This window comes from Cavia porcellus, unplaced genomic scaffold (assembly GCF_034190915.1).
Source record: "Cavia porcellus strain 051 isolate PalLab524CR breed Dunkin Hartley unplaced genomic scaffold, mCavPor4.1 scaffold_27, whole genome shotgun sequence".
Lineage (NCBI taxonomy): Eukaryota > Metazoa > Chordata > Mammalia > Rodentia > Caviidae > Cavia > Cavia porcellus.
Genome location: NW_026947510.1, coordinates 33433276 through 33449855, shown reverse-complemented (window position 1 = coordinate 33449855; position 16580 = coordinate 33433276). Strand labels below are relative to the sequence as shown.

The 16580-nt window shown below is 42.5% G+C and overlaps 1 pseudogene; it reads right to left on the bottom strand.

The window, feature by feature from the left end:
* Positions 1-951: 951 nt before the first annotated feature.
* On the bottom strand, positions 952-10450 carry LOC100731291 (microfibrillar-associated protein 5-like; annotated as a pseudogene).
* Between the last annotated feature and the right edge of the window lie 6130 nt (positions 10451-16580).

The window sequence follows — 16580 nt, the reverse complement described above, 5'->3', positions numbered from 1 at the left end:
AGGCTGTGGGGCAGGAGCTTGTGGCCAACAGGGCCTACTGCTTGATGAGTAGGAGCCAGAGGTGAGAAACCAGCTGGTGTTTGCACCATCCGCCCTGAGTCAGAATGAAACTAAGGGAAAGTATGAACAGAGCTCTAGTGAGCACAGCGCATACTTGAGCTTCCAGCTTGCTCATTCCAGGAGAACAGAGAGTTTTCTTGAGTCACAGGGATGAAACATGGGTAAAGTCAGGCTCATAGTGAAGTCACCTCAATTTGGGAGGAGAAAGTAAATGCCAGCCTTCTCGGTAGGGAGATGGGGCTGTTGCCTGCACAGGAGGTCAGTAAAAAATTCAATCCCTAGTGGATACGTTTACCAGACCCTTTCATTCCAACACTGAAGATCCATTGTTTAATGGTACATAATTAATTTCCCTTATAATACAAATTCCAGGCCTGAGGAGGTACCTCATGGGAGAGTGCTTGCATAACTAGCATGAGGCCCTGGGTCCAATTAGCAACACCAATAAAAAAAAAAAAATGTGTAGAGAACATTAGAAAATGAGAAATGGCACAACACAGAAATTCAGACAAAAGTAAGAGTACACCCTGAAACTTCGCCTAGTGAGACTGTCAAATTGAAAAGGGCAGAAAAGGAAAAGGGCCCATATCTGGAGGAGGGAAAATAAATTGGAGATGTTGTAGGGGCAGCAGCAGAGTTGTGAAGGGTGGAACAGAGGAGAACAGAGCAGAGACACTGGAAAGATCCTGGTGCTAGGTTTGGAAGTGGGTTAAAAGAGCACAAATTGGCTGGGAATTTAGCTCAGCAGCGCAAGTGTCTGCCTGAAAAATGCAAGGTTCTGAGTTCAATTCCTGGTACCAGAAAAAAAAAAAAAAAGAGCATAAATGTAAGTCTTTCTTGTAAACATAGACAAGAAGAGAGAAAGCAATAACCAGACCAAAGGCCAGTATATTCTAAGAAGGAAATGGTAAAAAAAAATTCATTTTAAATATTTAATTTGCAATACATATACCACAGTGATACCCACTGGAGATGTCAGTCATATCTCCTTCAACAGGCATCAAAGGGTCCTGCTCATGAGAACTCTGTTTTTTCTTTTTTGTATTTTCTCAACTTCCAAGAACAAAGTGACTTTTTAAAATGTTTCCTAAAATAAACATTGAATTGATTTATTAGTTGTTGATTATTATGTTAAGTATACAGATGTATGGCATACAATGTACTAGTTCAGTACGTGTCTGTAGCATGCAATGATCATATCAGGGTAGTTCATATTTCTGTCTCTACATTTTTATTAACATGCAATCACTGCATATTTATGAAGTACGTGTTCAGATTTCAATACATGTACACTATATGCAGTGTTCAAATCAGTTTAATTGTGCCAGTCGTGATGGCACATGCCTATAATACCAGCACTCAGGAGGCTGAAGCAGAAGAATTGCTGTGAGGCCCATGTCAGTCTGGGCTACAAAGTGAGTTCAAGGCCAGCCTGAACTGCATAGTAAAACTCCATCTCACAAAGAAAAAAAATCAGGTTAGTTAATATCCATCTCATTACTTCAAATTTGGAGCATTTTGAAGAAATTCTTAGAAAATCTGTGCCCATGGTGTCTCAACAGTCACTACAACATTTTTATTATATTTACATATGAATATATTTAATTCTAGATACTATGTGTAGCAGAGATTATATGAATTGGGGTTTTCCTCTTGTACCAGTTGTGCAAATCCCATTGAACTGAAATTTTTCTTCTCTCCTTTCTTGCATTCTTTTTTGGGGGAGTGTGGTTGTTTTGTTTTTTTCTTGTTGGGTTACGGGCATTGCTCATGGTAGGCAAGTGCTCTGCCTCTGAGCTACAGCTCCAGGCCGTAAGCTGTTTAGCAGCAAGAACCCAGTCATTGCCAGGTGTCCTGCCACATGCCTACAATTCCTACTACTTGAGTCAAGAGGACTAAAAGTTAGAGGCCAGCCTGGGCAATTTAGTGACATCTTGTCTCAAAATAAAATAAAAAGGGCTGAGGATGCAGATCCTTGGTAGGGTCCTTGCCTGCATTCAACCCTCAGCACCATAGAAGAAAAAAAGAATCTGAGCCTCATTTCACTAGTTTTCTCAGCTACAGAAAGGAATCCACCCCCCACTGTCATATGTAATCTTTGTCTTCTAGTACCCATGTAAATTCTGCTGGCTTTTATGGAAAGTTTTTATTATTCAGAAGGAAGAGTTCATGGTAAATATTTGTCACTTATTAAAATGGGATTTTGGTGGCTGGGAAGAGTAGCTCAGCAGCAGAGTGTGTAGCATGCAGGAGGCCCTGGGTTCAACCCCAGGACTGCACTGGCTGCGTTGCTGGACTGCTGTCCATACCTAGGGCAAAGCAAGCATGCAGGCTTGCTGTGAATGTGGTTGGTGACAGCATATGTAGGCTCCAGTGCATCCAAACCCAGAGATTCATAGAATGAAACCCTTAAAACAAAATATGAGGAAATTAAACCAAGGCTCATCAGAAAAATACAGCTCTACCTGAGGCTTCATGGTTACGGAGAGAGCCAGGATAAGTGACTTTTTCCCCTTCCATTTTAAACATTAGGTAAGTTTTCTGCTTGCCTATTGAAGTTTGGATCCATCCTCCCTTCTTAGGACCCAGTCAGAATATTCTAGAAGGCACTGGCACAGGAAGCTGTACCTGTGCAGGGGGGAAGTGGTGATGGGGAACAAGCACAGTTTGAGGGAAGTCAGAAACATGGGTGCAGTCTCAAAAGAAGTTTAACTTGCTTGGTGGAGGAGGCCACCCGCAGCACGTGAATACTAATAATACATGATAATAATAATAATGATAGTAATGAATAACACATGAATCTGAAAACCAGGCTTCACTCCCCTTCCTATTTCCTGATGGGACAAAGGCATGACAAACTGGAATTAAGAGTGCAAGTTCTATAACCAGCGTTGTCCTCTCTCTGTAGCCCCAGCCTCCAAGTGTGGCAGAACGCAATCCTAAGTCTTCATGTATTTATGTAAGATTATAAAACACTTGGCTGTGTTGGACAGTCTCGTAGGACCACAAAAATTACAATCACCCCTCTTCTAAAAAGACCTCCCAGGCAAAAGTTAGGACAATCAAAGCTAAACATTTAAAATGAATATGGAGGAATGATGGGAGGTTGATCTAGAAGCCAGAAATGCAAAATAGTTGAAGCTCTATGGCCAGCCAAAATAGGCAAGAACAGCACTTCCACCTAAGATCTTGCTCCAACACATTTAATGGTTAAGATTATTAACCTAAAAGGCCGGGGCTATAGCTCAATTCTAGAGCCTAGCATTCGTGAGGCCTTGGGTCAATTCTTAGCACCACCAAATATATATATATATGTGTATCTGATATGAAAGCAGTGACAGCATATCTAGACTCCAGAGCATCCAAATGCGGAGATTCATAGAATGAAAACCTTAAAAGCATCAAAAGATGAAGAAATTAAACCAAGGCCTAATGCAGATATATATATATTTGTGTGTGTGTGTGTGTATACATATATGTATATATATAAATTTTTTTCTCTTCTGAAAACAGTATGTAGAATGTTTCTCCATCAGCCAGGAGGTCATCATGTGTCGACAGTGCCTATGATTTTGGGAAGCAGCAAAACTATGTAACAATTACATTTAAAGTACTGAAAACTGAGATAAATGTTATCAGACTCTGAAAACTTAGGGAGCAGAGGCAACAGCTACACACTATAGGAAGACTGATTTAGGAAACAGTGATGTCTCTGGATTAACTGACGGCAGATGGAGAAGCAGAATTCCCATGTTCCGGCTTTCTTCTTCCTTGATGATCACAGTCCAGAGGTCACTGCGAATCCACATTGTCACAGAGAGGAAGTCGGAAGTAGCTGGAGCGGCGGAGTCGCCTTGGGGGCAGACCTGCCCTCTGCCGGCACAGCTCATCTGCAGGGGAAGCAGGTATCAGGTTGGGGGGATGATGTAGGAGACAAGGGAGGGCTCTCATTGGAAGGGGAAGAAAAGACTTCATTCGCAGTGTGGTGTACTAAATACGTTGAAGAGAACAAGATCTGGGTAAGACCTCAGCTCTGCCACTTACTAGTCAGTTACCACTTACTAGAAAGTTCCTTTTCTTCTATGCAGTTCAGCATCCCTTTCTGTAAAATAAGCATGAAAATGCCCACCTCCACAGTGTATCTGTGAGTACTGATGTGCGCCAGGTGCCTAGTGCAGGTGGTCAGGGAACGGTAGTTTCCTTTCTACCCAGCTCCTGATTCTGCTAGTCATGAGACGTGCTAAGTGGAAAACAGGGTCCAGTCATTCCATGTCCCTTTGGTGTTTACTTTGTACAAACGGCTAACTTTAGCAAATCCCTCGAGACACCTGAAAGTGTCTATTGTCCCAAACACTCGTCTTCTGGCCCAAGGTGATTCCCTAGCAGGTGGCTCGTACAAATCACCAGGGGCCAGCAGCAAGTTTTCTCCAGTGAAGGTGAGTCCAGCTCTTACTCAGTAGCTCAGAGCCAAGCAGCTGCTGAGTCAGAAGGGGCTGTGTCTGTGGCTTTGTTCCTGACCACAGCTCAGCTTCGGGGCTGTCCACCGTGGGGTGAGGTAAGAAATGTTTGTTCCCACCACGCATGGTCTATAACCACACTTAGGACCCTTGTAAAGTGTTCTTACAAAGTCTTTCTACCTCGGCAGTTTCACAGAAAGCAACATACATGCTTCCTGGCATTGGTGAGCTGTTTATAAGGTAGTTGATTTCTAAATGCCCCATCCACAGTGTATGTTTTGTAGACCTTATCCAAACCTTACCATCTCCAAATGCACTGGTAGGGGGAATGTGTGTGTGGGTCCTTTTCCTGGGGACCTTTAAAGCAGCAGGAGCTTTAGAAAACTCTACAGAAGCACAGGGTTCCATCTCATATGAAAGGCATCCAGGGGTCCAGCAGTTTTGTTAGGGTGTGTGTGCATGAAACACAATCCTGGCCTTGTTTTAGGGGCTGCTTCCTGCAGCGGCTGATGGGAGTTAGTGAAGCTGAGGCTCCCCCAAAACCAGACCTGAGATGCAACAGCGCCATGGCCTTGTTTACCATCCCCGAATCTGTCGTTCCCCTTGTACACTCAGACACCATCTCACCTTTCATGGCCTCGTGCTCCTGCAGACGAGCCGGGAGCACATCTCATTGTTGACAATGTACATGTGCTGTACACTGCCGCCATCCCAAAGTCACAGTGAGGAGACAGAAAAAGCCTTGAGAGGGAGAACTAGCCTAGGCCTAGGATGCCTCTTCAACTCACGTGTTGCCCACCCATCCCTATCTGATGTCCCTAAGCCTTTCAGGCTTCTTTTTTCTTCCTCTTCTACAAAATGGAGGAGATGGAACGTGTTACATAATTCTTAGTGACACCTTGCCCAGATTGTTTGGAGTTCAGCTGAATGCTCCCTTACGTTCTTTTCTACTTTTGGGACCAGGTCTTTGCATCAGCCTCTTTCTATCAGGTATATTAAATCAGAATACCAGTGTTCCTTCCTGACCTTCTCTCCTCCAGCCTCACATTCACAGCCTGCTGGCATCTATCAGCCAGCCCTCACCCCAGATTCCAGCTGCTAGCGAGAACCTTGAGGAACAGCTGGGGGATTATGCTAAAATCTGCCCATCAAGGATTGCAGTTTCAGCCTGGTGTCTACAGTGCTAGTACTGTGAAAGGTTGAAACAGTAGAACTGCAAGTTTGAGCCCAACATGGGCAATTTAATGAATTGGCAAGCCCTTGCCTAAACAAATAAGTAAGGCTCGGGTATGTAGCTCAGTGTGGGTGGATTCAATCTCTGGTACTCCCAAAATACTAATAGAAATAATAAGTGTAATTCCACGGTGAGCACTCACTAAGTGGATACTGATAGGAAAATACTACCCAATAGGGAAGGCCCTCCCAGGTCTTCAGCCCTCACCTGGTAAAGCAGATCTGGTGGACACACTGCCTGACTGGCCGGTGTATGGAGTCCAGTCTTGTGCAAGTGAATTTTTCATCCTAGCACTCTGCTGGAGCCCAGCACAAAGCACAGGGAGATCAAAATCAGGCAGCAGAAACAGAGGCTTAGAGGCTGGGGGAAAGGAGCTAGAGGGGAAGAAACACCCAGCAGTCACCACAAAGGGCCACACAGCCGGGGGCGTGTGCTCCCCACTTACCAAAAGCAGCAGAAGAAGAAACTGACTCAGATGAAATTTAGGTGCTTCCCTACCTGCAAGCAGAAGAGCATAAAATAATCTCTATGAGCTCTTCTAGGAAAAAAGGCTTTCTAAGATTATTCAGGTGCAGTCGGAAATATTAAACCGAAAGACTGATGATCTCATTCTGGAGAATGAGCGTTCCTGGCAGGCCTCTCTGTGCTCTTCCAGCTGTTTCCACCCCAGCTGCAGATCAGAATGATCAGTGCGTTGGGGAAAGCGCTTATATCTGTAATGTCTAGGGTGATATGAGTCTCTGCCATCAAACTGATTTTATTTACAGTCTATTACCCACTTAATAAAGTTCAGAGGTAGGATAAAAACAAGGTTTGGGGATCATTCACCATGGTCTCCTCTTTCCCCAGTGACTTTTAGGGCAGGGCTCATCTGAAACAGGCAAATAAACAAGACTGAGGGTGGGGAGGGAAGAGCACTAAAAACGCTCTGTGAGGAAGAAGTAGAAATAAGCCAGATGGTGAACAAAGCGCTGTCTAAAGAATCAGGAGGTGGCTGGGGGTTGAGATTGGCCACTTAAACACTTGCCTGGCAAGTGCAAAGTCCTGAATTTGATCCTTGATACCAAAAAAAAAAAAAAAGAATCAGGAGGTAAGGGGTCCACAGAAACAAAGAAAAGCCTAAGCACAAGACATGAAAAAAGTAACCATACCTGCACTGGCATTTTTATCACTGGTCAAAGCTGGAAAGCAAAATTTTATTTAGTTAGTACCAATTATAGAAGTCACCATCTGTAACTGTGAGGTTGTCTCATTTGGGATCCCTTTGGGCTAGTCATGAATAGGGAAGGAATGAGTTAATAACTCTCAACAGAGTCTAAAAACCTCTATGGGGCTGATTGGATCCACATAACTGAAGAGATTGCTGTGTTAGGATGGAATTTTGCCTTTTCCCTGTTTCACAATGAAAAAATTCATTGCGTAGTAAAAATCTTTGTAGTTTTCATAAGAAAAAAAAAAAAGCAAAAGTGGAGTGTGGTGCACACACCTGAGGTTCCAGCACCCTGGGAGGCTCAGATGGGAGGACTGCAAGTTCAGATCCACCCTGGCCAAGACTTGGTGGCTTAGTGAGACTCTGAATGAAAATAAAATATGACCTAAAAAGAGGAGGGCATTAGGAACATAGCTCAGAGCAAAGGCCCTGGGTTCAATCCCTAGTACTGAAAGAGCCAAAAATAATTTTTTTTTAAATTTTAGAGAAAGTGTTTCATATGTTGCCCAGGGTGACCTCCAACCTGGGGGAACAAGTGATCCTTCTGCCTCAGCCTGCTAAGTAGCTTGGACTATAGACATGTGCCACCATGCCCAGCAATAAGCAAGTTTGGTAAGGACATCAAGCAAAGAGCCACATGCCCCAAAGAGCCTCACCCAGGCACCAAGGAGAAGACATCACTAGAGAGCAGAAGGTTCTCCCTAGGGAGAAAACGTCTTCCTGTAGTCCAGATGCATGGTCATGGGATATTTGCTAAGAGTATAGGGAGGGTCGTGTCCTTAGCTGAACCTGACTTTAGGAGCAAGGTTAATACAGGCTTAGTTTGCAGAATGGAGAACTGATTGAGGAGTGTGTATTAGAAAGTCATCTGGGAAAACAAATGTCAGAAGATCTCTGAGACAGGGGCACCAGGAAGGGTGCCAGGTGATTTCATTCGGCCTGTGACCAAGGCAGGTCCCAGTGCCGACCATGTCCAAGTCTGTTTCTGGGCCACACTCTCACACATAAGCTCCAGGGTGATTCATCTCAGTGCCCTCTTATGCAAGTGGTGTTATTAAATTTCCCAAAGATTCTTCAAATTCATGATGTCACAAACTGATAGCTTTTCCTTTGCCAGTCTGGGCTGTTCTTCAGGGAATGGTACCACCAACCGCCCATGCATGGCACCGGGACAGCCTGCTCTCCTGCTGTGTTGTCCTGCCCTACTCGCCTCAGGTTGCTGTCCCTCATGGAGAAGCTGTCCAGCATCCTTGGTGGTTTTCTAGGTTCCAGACTGATCTTGCTCAGATCAGTTTTGCACACTGCCCCAAAGGGCCAGGTAGAAGCAGGGGGTGCCCTGTGATCTTTCCTGGGTACCTGTCTGATTAGACACTTTCCTTATAGAAATGAGCTCCATTCCCAGCTTTTTGTTCTTGTTTTTTAGTTTTGAGCTAGGTTCCCATCAAATCACTTAGTTGCTCAGGTTAGGCTTGAACTTGTGATCCTCCTGCCTCAGCCTCCCAGAGTGTTGAGATTACTGTCATGAGCCACTAGGACCAGACTCTAATTGGTCATTATTTCCACCTGGTGCCTTTTGCATAAATCGTTTTCTTTACCTACAAGTTGGTCCCCACTATTCTCGATTCTCCTCTCACCTTCCAGGAAGCAGCTTGGTCTGGTGCACAGCCTTTTCCACCTCAGCCCTGAGCACTGCCCAGGGCCCCTTCTGTGTCCACAGCTCCCTTTGCTCACCTTTATCATGACTGTTGTGGACCTGAAGCAAACTGCCTGTGCATTCATCTAGCTCGTCTCTTAGATGAAGATAGCCAGTACAAGAAAACTGCTTTGTTCACCTTTATAATCCTATTAAGTAGCAAGCTTTCAAAAGCTATTTGTTTCAAACAAATCTGAGTGTAGCTCAGTGGTAAAGTGCCTTCCTAGTATGCAGGGGGTCGTGGATCCAATCCCCAGTACCACAAAAATAAACACATAAATGGTAGTTACTATCTCCTTTCCTTACTTCCTACTGCTGTCCCTTGTCCCTTGCCAGTTAAAAATCTCAGTTCCCCTCTGGTGCCAACTGTATTTTGCTTTTGCATCTTTTGAACTCACTGTTGTTCCCTGAGGCTGAAGGACCCTCACCTCCTTGGTCTTCTCCGTCTTGCCTTTGCCCACCAAGTCTTGGAAACTTTGAGAGAAATTTCCCTTCTCCATGTAATGCATATTAAACACCTAAAGTCCTGTTTGTTTGGGGCCTAAAATGCCATTCATTTCCATGGAACTGTTGGAAGAATCTGCTAGATAACCTGCAATTCTCCCTACTCAGGCTGCTTTGACAGCTATGCTGTCTTCCTTAATGGACTCCAGGAAAATCCCGGTAGCCCTGGGATCCCAAATCTGAACTCACCCAGGTCATCTGTGGAAGGCTCAATATCAGCCAGAATTGAAAAGGCACAAAACAGCAGGTGTGAGGAGGGCTTTGGACTGCAAGGGGGAAGGGAGGGGAGGACAACCAAGAGTGGAGATGCAGGGCAAGGGCAAGGCCACGGCAGCATCTATGGGCCATGTCCAAGGGGACTGAATTCACTGACACTAGCTGGAAAGGTGTTTTGAGGAACACTGGCCCTGCTGATGTTAAACTAAATTTTGGAAACCTTTATTATCCATGCCTTATTTTAGCTACGAATCCACTTTGTTCCACTGTCACTGAACAACATTCCTGCAGCTCCTTTGTGCAGAACTAAGATCACAGAATTAATTCAAGAGCTAAAATGAATACTGTGACTATTAATAAAATCAAGTCTTGGGCTGGGGATTTAGCTCAGCAGCATAAGCGCCTGCCTTGCAAGCAGGCAGTCATGAGTTCAATCCTTGGTACCGATACAAAGGAAAAAAACAAAAAAATAAAGTCAAGTTTTTTTTTTTTTTTTTGTCTTTTTCGTTTTTATCGGTACTGGGGATCAAACTCACGACTGCCTGCTTGCAAGGCAGGCACTTATGCCACTGAGCTAAATCCCCAGCCCCTAATCAAGTCATTTTTTAAGGGACTCCCATAAAACTTGCCTGTTTCATCTGTAGACGGATCATTCACCACATCTGCAAAGACACAAAACAGGAATTGAAAACTCTAGGTAGGAAAAGCAGCTAACAGAAGAGGACAATGGAATGATTATCTAAAAGGAGACAAGGATTGAAACTGCTTCATGCAGACAACTGAGAAGAAATGGGAGAGGCAGTAAGAGGAGACGTGTTCACAGCACCGGTGGCCTCTAAGGTGGACAGGAGCTCACAGTGCCCACCAAAGGTCTCGCAGTCTTGTGCTCACTTCTGCAGCGCATATACTAAAATTAGAACAAAGTTCTTGCAGTCTTTATTTTCCTTTGGGCAGATACCTCCCTCAACCCTTCTGTCTCCACTATGACAGCAAATAAACAAACAAAGAGGCAGCTTACTAGGATCATCTGTGAATGTTTCTTCAGTCACATCATCTGAAAAGAAATCAGAAAGCATTTTCTGAGAATTCTCTGGCCCCTGCACTCCTGTACTCCTCGAAATGGGACTTGTCTAGTGCAGCACCCAGCAGAGATCCCACACCTTATCTGCCTGCAATAATTACAATGGACCAATGTTCTCTAGGTGATACTTATATAAAATTAAAATTGCTTATACTAAATACCCTGAATTCTATATATATGGTGCCAAGAATGGGACCTAGGGCCTTAAACAGGATTGCCGAGCACTTGTTCCACCACTGAACTACCTCTTCAGCCCACTTTGTCACAGTAAAAGTGAAATAACAAGGCAGTGTTATCCAGGCAAGGCGGTGAGCACCTGTATTTGGGGCTGAGGCAAGTGGGATGCCATAAGGTCAAGACCAGCCTGCAAGCCGGGGACTTAGCTTAGCAGCACAAGCGCCTGCCTGGAAAGCATGAGGTCTTGAGTTCCGATCTCTGGTTAAAAAAATAAAAACACCGGTCTGCACTTCATAGTGAATTCAAGGCCAGCCTGAACTACATTTGAGAACCTCCTCTCACAAAACAACAAAGCAGTATTAATAATACCTCATATTTATGCCTACTTTGTTTTTATTTATTTGTGCACACACATGTGTGTGTTTGTGTGCCTGTGTGTGGTCCTGGAAATCAAACCCAAGCCCTGGATATGCCAGGCAAATTCTTTACCACTCAGCTACACCGCAGCCTAACATTTCACTGTATTTTTAAATATATGTATTCCTGTTGTATGTATTTTGTTAAGGTGTACAACATGTTTTGGTATTCATAAACAAAATGACATAATTACTACAGTCAAGCAGTCAAATTAATATATCTACCTTATCACATGTGTGTGTATATATATATACACACATATTGTGTGTGTGTAAGAGAGAGCATGCACTCCTAAAACACCTGCAAACTATCTTGTTAAATAACGTTTAATTTTTTGTTTTCCTTCTGTTGAGACAAAGGTTTTTCTATGTAGCCCAGGCTGGCCTCAAATTTGGGGTCGTCCTCCTGCCTCAGTCTCTCAAGTGCTAAGATTACAGAACAGCACCACCACCCCTTGTTTAAACACTATATTTAGTAAATGTTCATTTGCAATTAACCTTCAGTTTAGTGTAGTTTATTGTCATAATCCATTTTTTCCACTAGAGGGCAGAAAATTCACAGTTTGCTTCAACTCGTCGGAGTCTAAAAAAAACTTTTTTATAATGCAACCTAATTCACAACCTCAAGCATGCCAGGTAGGCATTTGAGCTGCTGAGCTAAACCCCGGCTAACCTCAGATTTAAATCTACTGAGAATAAACATTTTCATAAAGGCGTGTCAGTTATGGGTAATTGCCCGAGAGGTGCAAGTAAAGCATTCCACAGTGTCCTCTGCTTGTCTGGTCTTTTTGTATTTTTCCCCTCCCTAAATTCCAGATGGAATACATAGGTACTTTTTCTGTGCTGAGGGTGGAACCCAGGGTCTGGCACACGTTGCACATCTGGTCTGATCAAGCACTAACTGCTCTGCCACTGAGTACGCCCCAACCCTCGGCCCATCTTGAACACTCAGGATGAGCGTCCTTCCAGAACAGCATTTGCTAAGAGGAATCCACATCCGTTCCAATCCTGTTGTAGGATATTTGAAAAATCACTAACCCGCATCGTTCTGGAGACTAAAAGGTGGTGAAGCCCCGGGAGGACCTCGACCCCTCCCAGTTTCTTCCCTTCTGGAGGCGTCGCGGGTCCAACCCAGTGACCAAGCAAGAACACGGCGCTGCGGAGCTGCGGGCAGAAGTGCGTCCAACCTGGACATCGGCGCGGAGCACCGCCTTTCTACACGCTCTCAGGTAAACCAGCTTCCCCGGAGCTCCCACCAGGAGAGGAGTTAGAGATCTCGGTAAAGGAAATTTGAACCATTTTCATCATAAGCTAAACTGTTTCTGCTAGAAAAGCCTCCTAAACTCATAAAACAGGACTGGTCTTTTTAGCCCACCTGGAGAAATCAGTTCAGATTTTTAGTTTCGCCTGTGGTGAAATCTTACCTAGGTTCACAAAGTCAAGGTATTTTAACTAACAGCAGAAAAAAAGATTTCGTTTCTACATTTTTATCCTTTTCGGTTTTTTCAGGACTTCAAGACCTTCACACTGAGCCACCTCCATTTTTATTTTTTGAGACCGAGTTTCATTAAGTCACTAAATTGCTCATGCTGGGTTGAATTTGTGATCCTCCTGCCTCAGCTTCCCAGAGTGCTGGGATTACAGGCAGAGGCCACCATATTGGGCTCGTGTTTATCTACTGTAGCAGACTTGCAGCAATAAATACATATTACATTGGGTCCACGGGGCACAGTGACACAAACCTGTAATCCCAGTACTTGGGAGGCTGAGGCAAAAAAATCACTACAAGTTCAAGGCCAGCATGGGCTACATGGTGAGTTCAAAGTCAGCCTGAACTATATAGCAAGACTGTCTCATAATAATATCAATAATAATAATTGGGCCCCACAAGCAAATGCATGAAACTGAAACAAATTTTATAAAATAATACTTTGCTTTTGTGCAACACATTCTGATATATATTTTAGTTGTAATTTCATTTATTAAAAAATCCTGACCCACTAAATGCTTTTGTCACCCATTAGCGAGTTCCATAATGCTGTGCTGAGTCCTCTAATTCCCAAGGCCTGGGAGAAATAAAGAGACAAAGTAGGATTATGTAAAAAGCCTTCAGGCAGGGTGGAGTTTCCTTCTTCAGAAGGAAAAGGTCCCTCCGGAGTTGAAACAACCAGTTCTGTCCAGTTGTGCACAAGTTCACTGTAGTACCAAGATAACTGCTTACTGTCTCTGCGTTTTACTTTTTCCACTGTTACATGGATAGAATAGTGCTTCCTGAGACCTAGGAGTGCAGTTCAGTGATCGCCCAGCATAAATAAGTAAATGAATGAATGAAATTTCCCACCCTCACTCGAGTTTGTTTTTGTTTTTTTTTTTTTTTGTTTTGTTTTGTTTTTGTCTTTTTCCTTTTTATCGGTACTGGGGATTGAACTCATGACTGCCTGCTTGCAAGGCAGGTGCTTATGCTGCTGAGCTAAATCCCTAGCCCTTCTTTTTTAAGTTTTTAAGATAGAGTCTCACAAAGTCTCTAATTGCCTAAAGCTGGTTCAAATTTGCAATCTCCTTTTTAAAAGTTTTTACATTTTTTATGTTTATTTTTTAAAATTTTATTTAAAGAAAGACAAAACAGAAAACAGGTAGAAATAATACATACTTTCAAAGAAAAAAATAAACTAATAAATCACTAGTTGATGTTTACATATTGTCCTCTTACAAATAATTGTTCAAGGTACAAAAGTGTAACATATAAATGTGAATTCAAACAGCAAGACTACAAATAGTTCTGTTCAACTATCTAATAAAAACGTAGTAATATGGGTATCTATCCTATACACTAAAACATACATACATTTATCCATATCTTCATTTATGTTGAGATTAAGCAAACCAAAGCAGACTAAAATCACTCTGAACAAAGAATAATAGTATTTCTGGATTTCATATCATGACACTCCGGAATCAGCACTGGGTACTGTAGTGTCTTTTTTCCTTCAAATTATTGGTTCATTTCATCACATGTCATAAGATCAGTTTTCATAAACTGCTTATAGGTTTTATGCAAGCATGAGTCTTAACATGTATTTCTATCCTATCTATATTAGAGGGAGAAACAGAACAAAGCAGGACAGAACAAAACATGTTCCTATAGATACCTAAAACTAAAAAGACATATAAAACTGCTATACAAGGAGTTCTACCATGGTTACTGTGTTGTCTCTCTTGTTATCATCCATAGAATTGGCTATATCATCAGTTATAGTATAATTGAATATATCAGTATATAATAGTATTAATAGAAATACAACTTTGTAGATAGCGTAGAACTACAAAAACAGGTAGTAATCAAACCAGAATGGGTATCATACTGATTCATTGTCATTTTCAGTATAGTTGTCTATACTCTCAGACTTGATACTATCAACCTGAACAGTTTTGAATAAAATTTGTCAAAAACAACAATCAAACACATCAGATTTAACTAAGATCAGTCATGATATAGCAGTATAAGTTACACAGGGATGTATATTAAGTTAATAGGAAATTAAAGATGATTACTGTGTTGTATCCTGATATTTTGGGGATAGCTGTCTGTGCCCTCAGATCTAGTACTTATATACAAACTGGAACAGAATAAGTTCTATCTAAGCAGAGTGGTGTGAGTAATATGGGTTTTAATTCCTGATACACTATTAGCAATATCTTCTGCTGTCTTTTTTAAGACTATTCATCCCCTTTCCCTCCCCCAGGCTGTACTGTGCATTTTTGGGTCTCCCCAAGACCCATGGTTTTATATTGGGGGGGGGGGGCAAACTGCTATTTACCTAAGTGATTCCGAACTTTCTCCCTCCTAGACTTCATCTCTAGTTGTATTTCTTTACCTATTAAAGCCTGTCTTTCCAACCTATCCATAAATACTGGTCCAGTTGCCCCTGTTACTCTCTGCTTCCCTATCTCATAGAATACTGTTTTCTCATATTTGATTTTCGGTCCATATATCCTTCTTCAGGTTAATTATATTTCCTATAAAGAGCAACTCAGTGGACCCTACCTCTTGGTCCACTCTGCCTGTGATTCTTTTTTTCCTTAATTTAGTGTATCTAGGCCATCTATATTAGAAATTATATCCAACCTTCTCTGGCTCATTTCCATTGTGCTCTTTTTCAGTCATTAGTTGCCTGTTTGCCTTCTTCATTTCACTTTCTGCTCCATTCATTGAGGCCTCTCTGCCACTAATCCTGAGATTCTGGTACTTCTCTCTCTCTTTAGAATGTCCTACAGTATTCTCTGTAGAGTTGGATTAGTGGTTGTGAATTCCCCCAGTTCCTCTTTATCTTGGAAGCATTTTGTTTCTCCATTAATTTCTAGAGGCAGTTTTTCAGGGTACATGAATCTGGGCTGGAGGTTATTTTCTTCTCTTCTCAATTTTCATGGTTTGTGCCAAGAAATCTGCTGTAATTCTGATGGGCTTTCCCTTGTAAGTAATCTGTTTCTTGTCTCTGATAGCTTTTAATATTCTGTTCTTATATTGGATTTCTGGAATCTTGATTATCCTATGCCTGAGTGTAGTTCTGTTTTGGTTATAGGTCACTGGAGTTCTGTATGCTGCATACATCTGAATATCATTTCCTTTTCCTATGTTTGGGAAGTTTTCCTTAATTATGTCTGTGAATAGCCTTTGTAGTTCTTTTGTTTGTACCTCTGCTTCTTCATTCACATTCTTTATTCTTAAGTTATAGATCTTCTTGTCATCTTTTAGCCTTTGTATTGTTACTGCTTGTTTCCTTGTTATTTTTAAGAAATTTTTCTTTTCATGGTCCCACATTGCAAACCTGTCCTCCAGTTTGGATAATCTATCAGTTTCTTTCAAGCAGTTTTGCCAGCTTTAATGGAGTGTTTAATTTCCTGATAATCTCTTTGAACCTGCTTCATGTATTCTGTGTTTTCTTTATATTCTTCATCAAACGACCCTCCCCTTTGTGTTCCTCCATTCTTCCATCTGTGTCTTCTTGAGAGGTGCTTAGCATGTCTTTTATTAATCTATTTATATCTTGTGTTACTTGGTTAAGTATTTCACTTTTGAACTCATCTATGAGGTCCCGAAGATAATGCTTTATGTCCACTGGTGCCCTGTCTGATGTTGCATGTTTGCCGTCCTCAATCTCCTTTGCATTTACCTTTCCTGGATCAGTGTTCTCAGGGTTGGGGGCTGGGGATCCTTTCTTGTTGCTTCCTCTTCTCATATTTTTTGTTCCTTACATACAATTGTATATAGGAGACCCCAGTTTCTTTCTTTGTTGGTCACAGTTTGTCTGAAGCATGCTGACTAGGTGGTCCCACCCACTGCAATGTACTGTGAAGGTATAAACAGGAGCATTGTATGCTGGGTCCTCCCCTTTGGGTCAGTCAACCTGCTGAGGGCTTCACTGCATTAGGGTGCACTGCTGGGTGTAGGGAATTGGTTTGGGCTACGCTATTGGGTCTTAGCCCCAGGTATGACCCAGGCCAAGCACAGCCCACCAATCCCACTTGAGAAAG